Here is a 19432-nt window from a genome sequence, read left to right on the forward strand (position 1 = left end):
GGATTTCTAACCACCCAGTGTGATGCAGATAGAATCACAGAATTGCCGAGGTTGGAAGGGACCTTTCTGATCATCTAGTCCAAACATCAACCTAACTCTGACAAAAAACATCACTAAACCATATCTCTAAGCACTATGTCTACCCGTCTTTTAAATATCTCCAGGGATGGTGCCTCAACCACTTCCCCGGGCAGCCTGTTCCAATGCTTAATAACCCTTTCAGTGTAAAAATTTTTCCTAATATCCAGTCTAAACTTCCCCGGTGCAACTTGAGCCGTCCCTCAATCTTCCTTCTCCTCTCATGTACCTCCTCAGGCAAGCCCTATCAACTTCTCAGAGAAGAGTGCTGCTATTTGATCTCATGTAGGGGTAAAGAAAAAATTGCAAGCTAACTCATGTAGATGCGTCTCTCTATAATGAAATGCCCAGCAGCAGTTCAGTTCTGTTTACAATCATGAGCATTGACAGGGGCCGGATCGATACCCCTCAAAGAGGAAATCCTCAGCATAGGTATAGCTCCTGCGACCTGGTGTCTCTACAGAGGTGTTTCTGGTTCTGTCAGATACAGCAACATTCCCTTTGTGAATACTCATGTATTGCATACAGGCTCTGGGAGCAGCATTTTATTTTGGGTAGACATTAGGGGCAGCAGCAAGGAGCACATTTTCATTTAGGCCATCAAATGTTCATCTGTCTGGTGAACTCAGCAAGATCCTCTTTCATATTCTATTACCTTGGCCCTGAACCGTCCCCTTAAGGTGCTCTCAGTATTACACGTTTTCATGACTTCCCCATCTGGCCTTTCAGATTTGCTGCAGGCAAGACAATGTGCCAGGATGCACTCGGTAACCCTGTTAGTTTTACTGACTTGTGCTGCTATCCCCTAAAAGCAAAGCAATGAAGCTGCCTTGGATGTTGATGTTTATTAATAGAGGCATTGGTCAAACAGGAGCTAACAGAGTGCAAAAAGCTCTGTGGCCTGCTATCAGTCTAATCCGTAACAGTTATGACTGTAAATCTGCCTTCCCACATTCTGCAAAAAACTTGGTGATGAGTTTCTCAATGTTATGTTTCTCTACCTTGCAGCCAGAAAGATGTTTCTCTCAAAAATAGCTCTGCTTTACACATGAGGTTTATTAACTAACTTATGCTACCCTCTTCTGGCTGTTCAGCTCCCCACATACACACTACATGCTGAGTTTATATACGATGGCTAGAGATGCTAAAAAAAGGAAAGTGGCAACTTCTCTATGTTCCAGGACTTGCTACGCTTCCTTCAGAGTTAACGAGTTGGATAATTTTTTAGTTTTCCCATATACTGCATTACAGTAACAGAAGAGTGATCATAAGGTGTTACACAAACTCCATTTTTATTTCACACATAAACAATCTAGGAGAGAATCCAATTAGCTTTCCTGGTAGGAAAGGATAGGATTGAAAGGATAAAAAAAGGATCAAACTGAACAAGCAGAGTTATTTTTCTTTCTTATCACTGTAAGAGCTGCCATGACTCATGTCACAGGAGGCAAAAAGTTCTGAGATCTCAGAAACAAGCTAAGTTTTTGTCATTGCAGACAATCTGATTTAGCCAAAGCCTGAGAAATGACATGGAAGGATAAAAATACCCCAAGCTTGCTCACCACCTTGACCTTTTACTACTTTGGAAAAGGCTTTGAGAATTGGTATCTGTCTTGGACAGACGACTTCTAAGGAGCAGTGGGAGCACTGAAGAAAGCTTTTGCCACTTGTTGACAAGAAAAGCTGCTGGTTTAACTTTGCAGACCTCCTTTCCCAGTGCAGTTGAGTTCCCTACAGCGCAGTAAAAAGCTGGGATGCTGGCTGCACCATTCTCCCGTGGGAGGTGGATTCCCTTAAACTGTATATAAACCGTTCCCCTCCTGATAAACCATTATTGTAGATTTGTGTTTGCACCTATAGTGCCCTTGTTCCCCAATAGATTTCTGCTTGCCATTAAAAAGCATACAATAATAATTTCTGAGTATTTCACTGGTTCACAGTAACTTAAATTGCAGCAAAAGAAGAAAGTAAACACACACCACCACCACCCCAGTTTTTATGTATCTTGACAAAGTCACTTCTTGATTTTGTGGAAGAGAAATACATCAAGAGACTGGAAGAGATCTTTTGAGGTCTCCAGGGTAAGCATACTACCTGGTACTAACGACAGTGTATATATTTTAACTTAACTAGATTACAGAATCTCTTGGCCCATGAAACACCGCAGCTTTTGTCCTGACTAAGGAGCAATGCGGGGTGCCCGGGCTGCGAGGCAGCCATGCTCTACCCGGCCGGACTCTCACCTGGACAGCCAGAGGGCAAGGGCCTGGGGGCACATCTCCGTACAAATCTTCATGGAATTAGAGGGAGGAACCCTTTGTATTCAGTTTCTGCAGGGCTTTAGCATTGTACCCAGCTACTGAATGTGAGGTTGCAAGGTGGTTTGTGTGACGCCTCATTTAACTGTATAAAAAAAAAAAAAGGGTGGGAGGGAGGGGTTAGGAAAAGCAGACGATCTAAAGGGTAAAAAATAAACCAAAAGTTTAAGACAAGCTGTTTTGCTTCCAGTGCCGCAGTTTGTGCTCCGTGGCCCGCAGCTGTAAGAAGGCCCACAGCACCTTATCACCCCCGGTGTCCCCGCTCCGCCCTGTGGCGACCGGCCGGGCCGGCAGGGACGCTGCCCTTGGTGGCAGCTGCCCTTTAATCCCTCCGGTGGGCTTCAGCGGCCGCTGACTCGGGGCTTCACCTCAGCCTTCCCGGCACGCCACGGCGCGGCTGTGGGCCCTCTCCCGCCGGGGCGGCGCCATTTTCGGCAGGTGACTCGCCGGCCCGCTGGGGACGGGCGGCGGTGGCGGCCCCCCCCCCGGGCTGGTGCCGTGGGCGCTGCCGGTGGCCCGGTTGTCTCTGTGCACCGTGGAGAGATCGGCAGCCCTTCCCTGGGGTGGCCGCAGGCTCCCAAGGCGCTGCCAGCCCCAGGCCCAGTCTGAGGCAGGTATCTTTACTGTCAGGCTTTTCTCTTGGGGGTTATTTTCCTGGCACTGAGGCAGGTGTCCTCCCAGGGGGGGCCTGTGGAGAAGCTTTTCCCTCAGAGGGTGGCCCACGGCTCCCCAGGGAGCTCCAATTTTAAGGCAGCAGGGAGGGCTGATGCCCATTGACCCCTGCGTGGTGCGGATGGTGGGCCCAGTAGCCTGGGTGGCCCCATCCGTCCCCAAAAGTTGCACCTCCTGTGCTTCCTTCTGGCCTTGCCGGGTCCCCTTCCACCATGGGTTGTTCCAGCACCTCACGTCAGGCGCCTGTGTGCATGCTCACAAGAGGGGGCTCAACGGCTTCTCATGTTCCCATTCACGACTGTGGAGTTTTAAGGGAATGAATGTCCTTTTGCTCCCTCAGAGGCAGAAAAGGAGAGAGCAGATAAAGACCAGTGTCCTGAAGTCCCCAGCGGCAGCCCAGATGCTTCGTGGTGAGCCAGCCTTGGGCACCCATCGACATAGGCATCTGTGCCTCTGTTGCCAGCAGAGAACAAGCAGTAGGTAACGACCTCAGAAGCAAAATTTCCCCCTTCGTGCCCTTGTCCTGCCCTGTCTCCCCCCCGAGTGGGCTGTAACCTGCCATCCCCGGGAGATCCTGCCTCTGTGCTTGCACAGGACCCCATGTCACTGGTCACCACCCCTGTGGGTCTGCCTGCTTCACCTCTGAGAGCACACTTGGCTGAGGTATTTCTGAGTTCTCAGCTCATCAAGAGCTCTCAGGCTTAGAAATTTTCAGGTGTTTTGGGGATGTTCAGTGAGGATGTCCTGCCTGCTGCGGAAATGCTTTAGGATGACTGTTTTTTCCTACTATGTACTGACACAAAAAACGCAGGCATTTTGAGAAGGTTGAGAAGTGTTTGACTAGGCACAGGATAAAGCCCTACTGTGTTCTACTGCCTACTGGCAGAGTTCAGCCAGGTTTGTAGTGAACAGAACAAATCAAAATGCCACAGCCTGGTTCCCAAAACACCTCCTGGGCGCATCTGTTTGTAAAGGCCACTTTTGCTAACAAAACTCTGCAGTGCCTTCTGTACTCAGCTGGGGCATTGGCTCAGCACCGACTGAGGCAGAAGGGTGCTCCACAGCGAATCTCTAGCATGACTGCTGGGAGGATCTTACTTTCTCACCCTCTCTTTGACTCACTCTGAACTGTTTTGCTTGCCTCAGCCTGTTATGCTCACACATATTATCTCAGCCATAAAACTGAGGGAGTTCAGGAAGTCAGCAGTACTTCTGCTGAACCATCCTTCCATCCATCCACCTCTTTTTCGGTCAGAGAGACTGCTCATGAAGGGCGCACTGTATGCTGTACTCTTTGTAAGTTCTGGCCTTGGCCTTTTGTTTTTCAAGGTGTCTTTTTAAAAATCAGATCATGTTAGTACATACTGTCCTATAGGAGGACAGTTGTATATTGCAGTTGAGAGATACTTTGCTATAATCTGTGTGTGTTCATCCTTGCTTCCCGCCTGCTTTCCTCTTGCTTTCCCAGTGGGGGCTCTCCACAGCAGTGTAACAGTCCCATTAAAGCACCCAAGACTGAGATCTGGAGTTGATTTTTTTGCATCCCACATTTCTGGAGTATCTACAACTTTGTGTTCAATACAGATATGAACTATTTTTGTAAAATATGGATCATTGTTTGAGTCTGAAATGCCAAGCAGTTTGCAGGGGAAGCAGAAGAAATTTGCCTCTCTATTGATTCAATCAACCACTGGAGCAATCACAGATTTTCATAGGAGACAGCATTTTTCTGAATGCTAGATCAGTTTCTGCAGCCTTAGCTATAAATTGTGTCACATCTTCTGAATCTGTAAAAAAGACTTGGTAGTGGCCAGCAAACTAGGCTTAGCTGCTAATATTTCCATTTTCTCCTTTTTTTTTGACCTATTCTGCCATGAAATGTCAATTCTATGACTCTTTGTTGGCTGGAATTTAGCAAATGCAGAAACAGGGAAAGAATGGCTGGTAGTAAAGTTAACACCACTTTTAAACGTAGAAAAATCTGGAATTTTGTGCTCTTAGAAAATATTTGTGTCAGTTTAAACTTAACTGCTGAAGTTTGTCCATGCTGAGGTGTGACACTGGGTGCTTGGTTCAGTGCTCGTGTAGTTTTGTCATGAAGCTGGTTCTGGGTTCTCGTCCTCAGGCAGATCCTCTGTGCAGCTCATCTGAGTTCTGTGTTTCTGTTTGCTCTCTAAAATGAGCACGGTAACAACTGATAATATTTAACCATCCTTATATTTTATCCGTATATATTGGTTATAGAGGTAGGTAGGTTAAAAATAATCCTTCTAAATATAACACTTACGCTGGTACAAAACCACTGCTTCCACCTAATGGCTGGAGCTATTGTGTGTCATAGTCTGCTGGGCTTACAGCAACAATAAGTAACAGTCTTTACCACAGAGATGCTAATGCTTACTATATGGTTTGAAAGTCTCTCATTTAAGATGTTAATGAAACATAAAGAGTGATTTTAATGGTGAGTTGAAGAATACGCTCAGTTTTTAAATGAAGAATTGATGGGGAAAGATTGAACTAGGGGAGGATGTGAGTTATCTCGACTGAATGCCTATAGTTTTCATAGGCTTTCTGTAGGACTTTGCATAAATGACTTACAGAGGTAGGTCAGGTGCCTGAGCCCCTTTTTTGTCTCAGTGGCAGCGTTGCACCAGACATCTCAGTTTCTCATCTGAAAACTGGGCATTTTGCCTTTCTCTCAACCTCTGTAGTGAGAGATCTGTGGGGTAGGAGTTCTTACTGCACGTACGTGCAGCACCGGCAAAAGGAGGACTTGTCTCGCTGGGGCCTTTTAGCATAAAAATCAGAGCGCCTTGAGTGTTTGTCCACGTATCGCCAGCGGAGGCAGCAGTCAGGAGCACTGTGGTCCCAGTACTCTAAAACCTGTGAGCCGAGCTCTGAATAAGACATTGTTGGTGTTCCCAAAACACAACCTGACTCCTAGAAGGAAGCAGTCTGTTTAACAAATTCTGCAGTGCTGGATGGTGCCACAGAAAATCTCCTATAGTGTTTTAGAAATCTGTTTGCCAGGCTGTACATTTGCAGTGAAATTGAGGTAAAGCTGTATTCTGTCTTTCTAGGTTGCTCTGTGAAAAATCAGGAAAACTCCTATGTAATTCACCTCACCTTTACTTTTGTGGCAAGCTTGAAACTCAGGCCAGATTTAGACCTGGACCAGGACAGACTTGTGGGCTTTGCAGGTTGCACAGGATCTCACTCAGGAGCACCAAATACGCGGCATGAGCCTGGGCTGGGCACTACATGCGCAGTACTTACGGTGTTCAGGGGAAAATGTGGTGTTTGCTGTACAAAGACAGTAAACTGGGAATCCCTGCATGTGAGCAGGGGCAAGGCTGTACAAGGCACTGCTTTTTCTGAAGCTACCCGCAAGCCTTAGGGATCTGCATGGTCATAGGGTGGTGGTCCTTCTTTCCTAGTTGCCGAAATGCATGGCAGTCAGCTTGTTCATTAGTGCAGAAGTTCAGGAGAGTACTCAGTCTAATGGAGAGCTGGTCTCAGACAGATCCTGCTCTATATGAACTAACTGTGTAACTTGGCAGACTGAAGGGCTGAGCTGACTCTACTGGGTATCAGGGGACCAACTTGTTCTGGGGCAGGCTTTCAGCTACTGTGAAATTCCACCGTGCCAGTGGAACGGGCTTCACCAGCTGAGCATCTTTCTTTGAAACCCTAAAGTCTCCAGACTAATCAGTTTTAGCCCTAGGACAAGCTGTGTGCGTGTATCTGCATGTGTGCCCCTGGATAATCTGTATTTGTAACCCTTCCCATAACAGTAGCTGGCAGACAGAAAACTGGCCATGTTTTCTGTCTGATGCGTTTGAATGTCCTCAGGTCCTTGCTGTCCACTGCTATAAAAGTTCCTCTCCGCACAAGTAAATACCCAGACAAAAAATCAATTTCCTTAACATATGTTGGTCAATTGAATCAATTTTGCCCTGAAAAGTCAAATGTCCAAAAGGGACACATTGCTTTTGATCTGTTCTGTCTGCATGCAAGAAAATGCTTTATCCGTATTTATTTGAATCTTTGATTTGAGTCACCTAGAGCAGATTTATTAATTTTTTTTGGACATTGCTTATAGCGAGAAAGTTCATTTCTGGAGCCTTTAAATGTTTTAAATAATTCCTCTATTAGAAGGGTTGGTATAAATAGATAGTCAACCTAGGAATGTGGGATTGGCAGGGACCTCCAGGAGCATGCTGGATAAACTGATCAAGGTTTCTTGGAATATTAATTGAGGCTTAGGACTCAGTAGCCCAGTGAGAAAGCTGACATTTAGAAAGCTTATTTCCAGCCTAAATGGGTTTATGGTTGATGTATAAACATAAGTTCTTGGGCTGGCATTGTCCTGTAGCTGAAATTATTAATTTCTTTCTTTTTTTGTTTGTTTTTGATTTTGTTTGGTTGTGTGGTTTTGGTTTTTTGGGGGTTTGGGATTTTTTTGGAACCGCTGTACTTGGCAGCACTTCATAAATGGCCCTCTTAAGACATTTTTGCATTATGCCTCATTTGATCTTGCTTCTGCTGAGAGAGGAGATGCTTGCTTTTCCCTCGGCTGCATATTCCTGCTGCTTCCTTTGTGCAACCTAGTCATGCCGCAGCAGCGGAGTGAGCTGCATCGGCTTGAGATCTCGCTCACTCAACACAAGGGAGACAGTGGGACTGTGGGACTGGGGCAAGCAGGACTGCCCTTCTGATGACAACCTCCTGTTAGATCAGATTAAACATATTTTGAAACTGCAATCCCAGCCTTAATTTTGCTGGGTAGCCAAGCAAAGGTTTGGTTTTATTTCACTCCCCTTTCAGTTATTTGGTTTTCTGTTGCCGTGTTCGTCTTAGAGCCCTTTTCTGTGCTGACTCAGTTGAAATTCATCCATCCTGAACTTGGTGAGCAGAGCCGTCTGCAGTATTTCAGAGGCAATCTTACCAGTGTCTTGTACAGAGCCACAAAAACTACCCTCTTTCTCCTAGGAATACTTCAACAAATTCATCCTATGATCATATTTGCCTCTATCACAGAAGGTAAGCTTCCATTTTGGGCAGCACTGATGCATGAGGCATGACCTTTATTTCCCCTTACTGCGAAGGGGATCGTGTGATTCAGGGCTCTGTGTAGCTTTTACAGCATTATCTGAACCAGCCTACTTACTGCTGTGAGATTTACTTTGCTGAAATATTGGTGCTTCCAGAAAAAGCTGGAGCAGAGGAAAACCTTCAGTAAGGGTGCAGATGCATTGTTAACTACACAGGGTAAAATCCTGGTAGTACATTCACTGACTTAACAGGGTAAGAAGTCAATAAAGCTAATTTGTCCTCTCACACAATGTCTGGCTGACTAAATCAGGACCTTACATAAAATCTGATGTCTAATAACTGTTGAAGATGTGATTCATCCCTAATTTCAGTATGTAAATAGGAAAACAGTGAGGAGAGAAAAGGAGTGGGAAGTAGGAAATGCACAACCTCCACAGTGTGTTTTACAGCTGATATAATTTCAGCCAGGCCTGTGTTTCACCTCAGTGAAAGAAAAAGCTTAACCACTGCATCCCACGTTGTAAGGAGCTAGGTGATAGGTGATGTGTGACCTGAAGAAACAAGAAAACGGGTGCAGTCTCCTGCCATAAATAACTAACCAAAAGCTATCATCTTGCATCCGACAGCAGTGGCAGCTGCCCAATTGGATGTTAAAAATATCCCTGCCAGTCTTTGAAAAGTACGTGTTTGCATGGTGGTGAGATAACTGGTACTTTGGCCTTTGTACGGGATGCAAGACACCAGGGGCTGATGTCTGAGCTAGTGTCTGAATGTGTAATGGCTGCTTCCTCTTGCTGCACAGGCTCCGCATCCCCAGCATCTGACTCATGCTGAGGTCCTGGATTTTCAACAGAAAGCCAGCTCATTTCTGCACCCCTTCTCCTTCAGAATGATATCCTGACTTTGCAGAAGGTTTATTTTCAATGTAGGTTCTTTTTCTGGTGTTATTTTCTTTTTATTTAATCAGGAAGGGGTAAAGCTGGTCTACAGATCAGTGGTGATCTTGAAGCATAATTGCACAGCACAGCCCCCTGTACAATTTGCACAGTCCAGAGCAGAGGAATTTTTGTCTTTGTGATTGCCTGTTAGTGCCAGCAGCCCCGATTAGCCTTTCAAAAAGAGGAAAGAAAACAGAAATAAGGTGTGGGTGAGGCGGGAGGACCCAAACAAAGCCAAGACACAGGCACTTTAATGGTTTTTCTTTTTTTCTTCCTTTCTGCCTGGCAGTAAATTGCTGGTATAATTTTTTTTTTCTTCACAATCCAGCAGATGGTGTTAGATGGCTATTTAATGACTCGCATGGGTCTGAAAGAAGATCTTGTTGGTGGTAGAGCTAAAAGGGTGCAAGAAAAAAACAGTTCTGTAGGGATGTTCAGTGAATCTGAAAGCTGTGATAGGCTCCTGTTTTAAGCATCTGTGTGTATGCTTTCAGCTTACTACTAGTAGGGCGTGGGGAGCTTCAGAGCTGTAGTACTCGGTTTAAATTGAGGCTTCTGTGACATCTATCATACTTCTTCCTGCAAGAGCTTAGGTGTGTTTGAGTCCAATGGAGCAGAATGAATATAACCACCAACCCCCACTTTGGGGTTGGGAAGTGTATAAATTATTTTTGGTATTTATTTTTTAATTGCATTTCTTCCTTTCATGCACCTGAAGAGGGAGAGTGAAACGGTACAAATTCTCTGCAGTTCACCGCTGTGACAGAAGTATTTCCTAAATCACACTGTCCATACAAAGGAAACAAGTGAGGTGGAATGGATAAGATGTGAGCTCAGCAGGTTGTGTACACTGTCCAGCCAGGCGAAAATATGACATCAGTTTCTTACTGCTTTCTGTTAGCTGGTGTGATGGTCAAGCTCCTAGAGAACAAGTGTCTGTCTACACTGCTGACCTGGATCTGTAACAGATGATATTACCAGAGGAAACTGATAAGTGTGAAGTGATGACTACCTCTGTGTGGGGAAAAAAAATCAGCTAGAACATATGTGTATGTATATATATATGCGCACACACACAGAGGCTGTAATTTACTACCATTTAGGAAAGATCTTGGGGTTATTGTGAATATTTCATAGACTATCTGGTTAGTGTACAGCAGTTAGAAAGTTAGGAATTGTAGGGAAAGATAGACAGTCAAACCTCCATTCTGTTACCATTTAAGTCAATGGTGTAATCCACCACTTGAATACTGTACCCAGTTCTAATAGCTCTGCCTCAAAAAGAAAAGCTAGAAAAAAACATGGAAATAGGCAATAAGAACAGTCCAAGGCATGGACTCACTACTATGTGAAGAGGGCATAAGTGGTTTGACTCTTCACCCTGGAAGAGAAGGGACTGGGCGTAGTATATGGGGGTTTGCTATAAATGATATGAGAAAGATGAACAGGGAAACACTATTGCTATTTGTTGAAATGCAATTGGAGGCAATGCCCTAAAAGTTTGTTGTTGTTTTGTTTTTTTTTTTAAGCTTGTGGTTCCTGTGGTGCGTAATGAAATCGGGGTGCTCGTTGTAACTTTATTTGACTTTTTTCTGTTACTTTTTTGTGGAAGTTGGAGAAATAAATGGATCCAAAATTGTGGAGTTCTGTAGGTATGCTACTGTAGGTCTACAGGTAGGCTACTGTACCCTGTCGTTCAGAGAGCTGCTTATAAAACTCAGTCTAAATCTGCTTCTGCCTTTTTAGCAGCCTTCATTCCGGACCCCAGGGCTGGGTTCAAGTATGCTGGTAAGACTCGCCCTGACATCAAACAGTTAACAGACTGACATGGAAAATCATCAGCAGAACAGGTTTGACATACCAGTCAAGTGCATAATTTATACAATCCCAGGAAATTTGTTTTATAAAGTGACAGCTTTTAGTGATGGGATAATGTATTCTACTTGGTAGACTTATTCCTGAGCAGTCACTAAAAATAGCAAGCACTAGGGTATACAAATGTCCTGGGTAGAGGCACAGAAAATGAGAGAAAGGTAGAGCAGCGTGACTTGTCTGCTAATAGACTGCAGGAGTGGTGTTTTTTGGGAAGGCTTTTTGTTCTTTTTTTTTAAAGAGTTATCTCTCTGACACGACAGGGGGCTGTTTTCTGTCCTGTAGTCCGTGAGAAGTAGTGCATAAATCCACACCCAGTAATGAGAATAATTTATACTACGATATATAATCTCAGAGCATCCCAAAGCAATTTACAGACTACTAACCCCAAAGGAAACCTTATCAATATGTGATCTGGGAAGCTGAGTCATTCCTAAGTGTGGCCAGTCCTTCGATAGGATGCTAGCTGGAAATCACACATCCCTTCTGGCCTGTGGAGGGTGGAAAAAAAGCCCAAAACCAAATCAAAACAAGCAACACCCACCCCCAGGAAGCACTACTTCCTATTTTCTGGTATTCCTGGCCAGCTTGCAGTATCCTTTAGAGGAGGAAGGGCTGTGATTTTGGCTCATACCCTGAGTTTTCAGAGGGGATTTGTCTTCTGCCACATCTTTCCTTTTGTTGGATTGCTCAAGAAACAGTAAAGGAAAAAAGCACGTAAGGAAAAGCATCTGGTTAGTGCATCTCAAAGCCCTTGCTGGTTTGAAGGGGTATGTCATGGCTAGTAGCACTGCTTTGATGTCTGATATATGTGCAATTCTGCATTGCAGATCTGATGTGGATGAGCTGGCTGAGTATGTAATATACTGTGCTTGGGCACTAAAGCTATCTCCTTAGGTTTGCTTAGCTCTTAGTTACTTCTCAAAAATCTTTTCACTGCTTTCATCCCTTCTGCCTTCCTGCCTTCACCCTCTACTCTGCTCTGGTGAGACCCCACCTGGAGTATTGCATCCAGCTCTGGAGTCCTCAGCACAAGAAGGACATGGACCTGTTGGAATGGGTCCAGCAGAGGGCCACGAAGATGATGAGAGGGCTGGAGCACCTCTCCTATGAGAAAAGTCTGAGAGAGTTGGGCTTCTTCGGCCTGGAGAAGAGAAGTCTCCAGGGAGACTTTATAGCAGCCTTCCAGTACCTAAAGGGGGACTACAGGAAAGCTGTGGAGGGACTCTTTATCAGGGAGTAGAGCGATAGGATGAGGGGTAATGGTTTTAAATGGAAAGAAGGGAGATTTAGATTAGATATTAGGAAGAAATTCTTTACTGTGAGGGTGGTGAGGCGCTGGAACAGGTTGCCCAGAGAAGCTGCTGATACCCCATCCCTGGAAGTGTTCAAGACCAGGCTGGATGGAGCTTTGAGCAACTTGGTCTAGTGGGACCAGGGGGTGGTCCCCGTGGCAGGTGGGGTTTGAACTAGATGATCTTTAAGGTCCCTTTTAACCCAAACCATTCTGTGATTCTGTGATTCTATGATTCTGATTCTTGTGCCTAGATGCAGTCCTTGGTGGAAATGGACTAATCCTCAGATGTGCAATACAATAATTCTCTTCAGATACTGGGTTTTGGTTGTGGTGGTGGTTTTTTTTTTTCATTCTGCTAGCGTCAGTTTAGCTCATCTGCTTGTGAGGCAGCTGTATGTGTCCCCATCCTACGTGGGCTGAAGTGGAGCAGGGGCTTTTAAAATGGTTCTAGGCAGCCAAGAAGGTGCAAGTTCATGATTAACTGTTGTTGTGGTAACACATCAGCACTGTCCCTGGGCTGAGCTTTCACTGGTAGGTGCTAACATTTGAAATTATTAACCTGGACTGGGAGCTGTGCTGGTGGCAGAGAACTGCCTTATGCAATTAACCACTTGAGGTGTGTTAAGCAAAGATATCCAGTACGTTCCCAGATGGCTCTGAAGATTGGTGAAGGGATAATACAGCATTTAGGGGATTTTGGCTCTTCAGTGGTCCTGACAGAAGGTGTGGGTATGCGAGTGCAATAGTGGACAAAGTCCACAGGCTTTCCTTCGCTTTCTTATTGACAGTCTTAGCAAAAAGTCCAAGGACTGATATAAGAAACTGGCATGCTTCAGATATGTTCAACATCTTCCTTTCCTTGCTGATGACCATTAACCAGGCAGTGTTGGGAACTGCCTGGTACTGTCCATACTGAGGCCAATTCATCAAAATCTTCAGGACAATTTTCACTAACACTGAACTTGCACTAAGGACTGCAAATGGAAGTGTTTCTCAGGAATTGAAATATCTTCCTCTCTTCTTCCAGTTATGCTTCTTAAAAACAATTTGCTCTATATTTAGAGGCCATTTAGTAAGATTAAAAACGTTATTTCATGAATAAATATCCTCACTGGACTGGAAGAACAGCATGCATTATTCAGCTAGCCTGTATGCTCTATGTTGGTTTGTGTTTTAGTATTCATTCTCAAATGAAACTCACATTAACTTCATTGTATTTACATTCAGTTCTAATTTCTGGTGCGCATGCACTAACTGCCTGCCCTTATGTCATCTTCCTGGGATGATGAAAGGTTTATTTCACCAAATTTTTTCCTATTTTTAATTTTATTTCTTTCTAGTATGAAAAGGTGTTTGTTACTTCTATTCATATAGCAGCTCTGGAGCTTGAGAGGTCTATTTTTTCTAAAAGATTTCCTATTTTCAGAATGAATGAAATCATATATCCTTCTGCTACTATATGAAGTATCTTTTTTTTTTTCCTAGTGATAGCTGTGTATTTTATGGGTTATAAGCTTCGATTTAAGAAAAAAACTTCTTTCTTTTTTTTTAATAATCTATCTTCTCACTGCTACTCCAGCATTCCTCACATTAAGTATGTTTTGTTAACATAAAACACGATGATTTCTTCTGGACTCTTGAGGATGTCTTAAAATACTCACGCCTGTTGTAGTCTGCATGCAGTATCACATCAATCCACCTTAAATGGATAGATTTTTCCTGGTGACTTGGTACAGGGCTTTCAGAAGTTCCAGATATGGCAATTGCTATATGACATAGGATCCTATTCTGTTTTTATGAGCTGTTGATTTTCTGTGAACTTCTGGCACCAGCAGCTTTTGCTTGAAGAATTTTACTCTTTTTTTTTTCTGTATCTCCTTACGATACATCTCAAACTTATTTCCCATAGTAAAGACGTGTTCCTGTCTGTTTTCAGTGATGAAGGAAATTGCTTGTCTGCCAAAGATGTAAAATAATTGCAGTACCTCAGTAGCTTCATAGTGATTTGGTGTCTGAGAACTGACAATTTATGATGGTTGTTTGCCAACACTGGCAGTGTGACCCTGCAGACCTCGCATATGACCATTACTGAAAAATACATACATTTTGATGGAGCATTTGGGTCAGGGTGTAGACTCACAATATAGTTCTTAAATTGTTTAGCTCCGTATTTGAGACAAATTCTGATCTGGAAAGATCAGAGCAGGTGGGGATTACCTTTCCTGCAAGTCTATGATGCATGCTGTCTGTTCTGCAAAACTTCCTGAAGTTTGATCAGTTCAGAAAACCTGTTGTTGTGATAATTTGCTTGTGGCTACCTTCAAGTGTTAGCATCATCTGATGGATCTTCACCCAGTCCTCCACAGGATGAGGAGAAGGAGCTAATAACCATTTTTACCAATGCTACAGGAAGCTAAAGTATTTCTCCCCGCTTTCCTCATCTGAGGCAAAAGGATGCAGCTTCATTCTAGAAATCAGTAAAGTAGCTAACATAAGAAAGGCTTCTCACCACTGAAGTCACGTCCCTGTGGCAAGGGTGTGTAAGGTTTAGCCTTTGAGACTTAAATTCTGCAGTGTTCCTTCAGTTCTGCCCTCAGGAGTTATCTGGCAACATGTTAAAGAGATTTTAAAGCATGAAATGAAATGTGGGTGAATGGCAAAATGCTTGATGAATTCAGGAAGGGAGACGGTATTCATTTGCCCGTACCTGATCTCATATCACAAGTAAGTCGTACTGCTGACAACCAGAAATTGTTCCAGTGTGAGTGTAAAGTCCCATAGTCCTCCCTTCTCTCTCTTCCTCCCGACCCTGGAAGAGAATATTGCAGAACAAACTGAATTTGCGGATAGTTAACTAGCTCCCTGTTCCTCATTTTGCACCTGTTGGGAGGCCTGTGGTAAGGAGCCCACAGGGCCTTGCAAATTACTATTCCTTGCAGGGAAGATTTCACCCAGGGACTTGGGTAAATAGCTTCCATGTCATTAGCTGTTGTTTTTTTTTTTTCTGCCTGGCTGGACTGAAACAAGGGAGACTCAGAGTGGATGTAAGGAAGAACCTTTTTCCTGAGAGAACAGTCAGGCAGGGCAGCAAGTTTTCCAGCAGGGCTGTGGTGGCTCAGTCCTTGGAGGTTTTGATCGCCTGACTGGATAAAGCCCTAAGCATCCTCGTTGGACCTCAGAGCAGATTGTGCCTTAAGCAGCAGATTGGACTAGGAACCTCCTAAGGTCTTTTTCAACCTGCATTATCCTAGGAACACAAACCTCCCCTCAGCCCCAGGCAATGCAGTCATGTTTGGTGCAAGCCTGTATGGACAAATAAGTTCCCAAATTCTCAGCATTGCTCACCTGTACAAGTTCAGTGAAGGTTTTAGATCATCTGCTCCTGGGATGTGTTCTTACTATTGTAAAGTATTAAAGGTACTGCAGGGTGTATTTTTTTTTAAATCGCATGGAACTAGCTGGAGTGCTTCAGCATGCACTCGATCTAGATCTCTGTGTTTTCCCTGATCCTCACCAGTAGCTCTTTCTTGCCTCTGACAGACTTCCTGTTTTTGTCTACTTGCTAGCAGAACAGTAGCACTCTAATTAGAGTGTTAGAATTTGTACCGGTCTTACTGTAATTCCTTGTGTGGACTTTCAAAGCAACATAAATGACAGCAGAAAAAGGGGCATATACTGAAGATTCAGTGTGTGTGTACAAGGAGCTAACACCAATAATAATATTAAAACCATACTAGTGTAGTTCTGCTGGAAAATTCTCCTTTGTAGGGGAGCCTGGTGACTATCATACTCATGAGTTTGATCTGAAAGGGCCCATTAAGCTTAAACTATCCATGGTCAGAAACATAGTCCAGCACCTTCATACGAGATCCAAAAAGCTCAGAAGCTCATGTCGTCTCTTTAGCTCTTCATGCCAAAGTGCAGGACGTGAAAGACCAAATTATGTTTCATGTTTTGCAAGTCTCCCACGCACTCCTGCTTTCTTTTTGCTATGACCCCCTTGCTCGTTGGCTGAAGGGTCTGCTGCCATTCCCAGCCTCCGATGACTGCTCTAGCTCAGGGATACTCAGCCTTTCCCATACCACAGCCATCTTTCCACATATTCACCTATACTATCTGCCTTTTGCTGACAGCACCTTCAGGGGACAGTTTTTCACCTTCGTGGCTTCTTTGCTCTGGCTTCCAATAGTGTATTTCTTATGCTCTGCTGGTAGAAAACCTCAGAGCAGATTGGTTGGTTTTTGTTCTGAAAGTGTCACTGATCTTGTGTATAAGATGGGCTGGAATGCTTTGCTGAAAGCACTTTCATAGTGGGAATGCAGAAATTTTAACCCTTCCTGTTGCTGTTTCTTCCCTTGATGCAGTGTGTGGCTTGTTTTCATAATTTGATTACTGCATGATGCTGGAGAAGGAAGGAAATAGAACACTCTTCCTATTATTAGAGTTGCAATAGTTAGGAGATGATCAGCAAGCAAGTCACGGTCTACATGGTCAAAACCAAAAACTTCTTTAAAGATGATAGCAAAGATTGTTTTTGAAGCTATGGCTTCTCTGCACGAACCCAATTTTAAATAAAGTAAGTCTTGTTCTTACAGAGTGATATGATATCCACAGGTAAAGAACAGAAATGAAAAGAACATCCTACCATTCCCCAAAACAAATGCATTAGAGAAAAGAACAGCTTACCCCCTCCACCCTTCACAAATAAATGCCTAACACTGTGCCTACACTGCTGCTTGAAGATCAAGGCCTGTCTGGGAGGTAGACTGTAAGGCAAACTGCCTCCTGCTGAAGAGGCAGGCATGTCTACTGGATTGCTTCAAAGCAAAAAAAAAGGAGGGGGGTACAAGGGAAGCCTTTTATGTCTTTGCTTCAAGTTGCCATCAGAGCACTGTTGTGCTCTAAGTTAGCCTGTTGTGCCAGTGCAGAAGTTCCTGTTCTAGAGAACTTACTTCCACTTGGATGCAAGGTAATTGTCCTTGCTTCAGGTGATAGATTTGGAAGAAAACCTGGTAGGTAAGTGATCTGTAAGTCATTCAGGCCTTTGTACACCTACATGACTTCTCTTATTCCCCTCTAGGCAAACTGAGTCAAAGGAGGAGTTTCTAGACAGGGAGACCACTACGCCAGTGCTCTCCGTTAAGTCCCTAAATGTCCCTGAAGAGTAGCACTCAAGTGTGTTAAAGGCTCCAGCTAATGTAAATGGATAACAGAAATGAGAGCTACCTGGGATGTCTAAGGTATAATGTTCTTGGTTCAAGTGTGTCCACTACCTGAGCACACAGCAGTTAGGGAAAAACATTCTAAATGAGCATGGCAAACATTAGCCTTGTCTCTTTGCTTGAAGCACAAATGCTGCTGTGGCTGACTTTCTTTTTTTGTCTCCCTGGGAGGATTGCCTTATCCATAGTTTTCACAATCCTGTAGCTAATCTCAGACAAGTGGATGTTGGGGCCATCAATTTAATTGACCCAACAGGGTCAGGCTGCTACCAGCAGCTGTTTTAAGCTGCCTTCAGGGGATAAGTTAATTAATTCATGATGTAAAAAGGAGGAGAGGTGAAAAGAAAGGATATCAGACTAACTTTATTGTAAGTACTGAGTGGGATATATGCTAGCCACATACAGAGTAGACAAGGGCTCAGACTTCCTTGTCTCATCGGAGGTAATCTAACATCCACTGCATTTACCCCAGGAAGATTGTAGAGAAGGGTTAACTTTGGTGGGTGTTGTTTCAGACTTTAGTATTGCTTGGCAGTAATGTTTTGTCTCTCTTCAACCCTATCCTTGCACTTGAAAGGTGGTGAATAGGCTATTTCCAAGATGGAATGCCTTGCCTGCTGTCACTCTGTCAAGGCTGGAGGTAAGTGTAGGGCCTAGAAACTTCAGCTCTTTGGCCAGCTCTGGGTCTGTGCACCAGGCTGTGCAAGCGACCGCTTTAGAGCGTGTATTTAAACTATGGAGTGTCTCTGACATTGATGTTGAACGTTGTAGGTTAATGTCTAGGACAGGTTATTATGTTTTATTTATAGGCACTGCTTAGTGGAAATGGTAGTAGGGTTTTTTCTTAACCACGCCTGTCTGGAAGCGGTATGCAGATTGAATAAAACCAAGTGTTTGCTGTCTCTGCCCTTCTGCCCTGACTGCTTTCTTTCTCCTTCTTTAAGTCCCAAGACTAGCATGTTCAAAATGCAAGTGCTCTTTGATAGGAGTTTCTGTGACTTTGTTGCATTTATCTGTGCAGCTCCTGGTTTCAGGGAACCTTCACGCAGACAAAATGGATCATCAGCAGGAGGAAAATAGCTGTTGCCATGGCAACCGGTGATGACTCATCCCGGGTAGCAAGCAGCAAAAGCTGTGAGGCTGCAGTAATTTTCCAGATGCTTAATCCAGCTCTTGAGTCTTTATTTCTCTCGCTGACAGGCAGAAATCCTCCTCTGCCTTTCTTTGCTCAGAGACCCACGCAGCCTGCAGCCGTACGTGATGCAGAGTAGTCCTTTGTGGTGCTTACCCAGAATGGCGTCAGAGAGACGTGTCTGGGTAATGCAGACGAGCTACTCCACAGATTGAACTGTAGCCCCCAAAGGCAGTAAAAATAGAACTGCAAACTGCCCATCTGCAAAAATCCCCCAGTGTGTCACTGTCTGCACTCAATTCCTATCTACCAACTAGCATCACGTTTACTATTAAATCAGTTCATCGTGTTCCTTTTAAGTAATGAGGCTGTGCCTGCGCTGCATACAAAATGTGCGAAAAGCAGAAAAGTGAACCGCGTTCAGCATATGCATTTCCATGAATTAGCTTCTCTTTTCTACAACCTACTAATTTTTGTGCAGGAATTTCAGTCTGCATGTGATGAAATACAGCAGGTTAAGAGGCTTATCCAGGAAAAGGGCAGCAAAAGGAACAACACCTTTCATGTCACTCAGGGGATGCCTACCTTGCAGTTTTCCTGCAATGACTGCATTGTAATACAGGCATCACCCCATTTGGGGCACTGTTATAGATGTCCAAGTAGTTATTTACCTGCTCTGGTAGCAATGTGGAGTTCTTCGTGATTGCAGTACGATGCTGAAAAATCCTAGTGTAAGGAGATTAAAGGTAGCTTCAGCTTATTTATGTGAGGAAGGTATACATTTCCCTCTTGAGCTGGAGGAGCAATTAGCACGGGGTGACAGTGGAATTTGGTTTCTCTGTTCAAGT

Source organism: Chroicocephalus ridibundus, chromosome 1 (genome assembly GCF_963924245.1).
Source record: "Chroicocephalus ridibundus chromosome 1, bChrRid1.1, whole genome shotgun sequence".
NCBI classification, from domain to species: domain Eukaryota; kingdom Metazoa; phylum Chordata; class Aves; order Charadriiformes; family Laridae; genus Chroicocephalus; species Chroicocephalus ridibundus.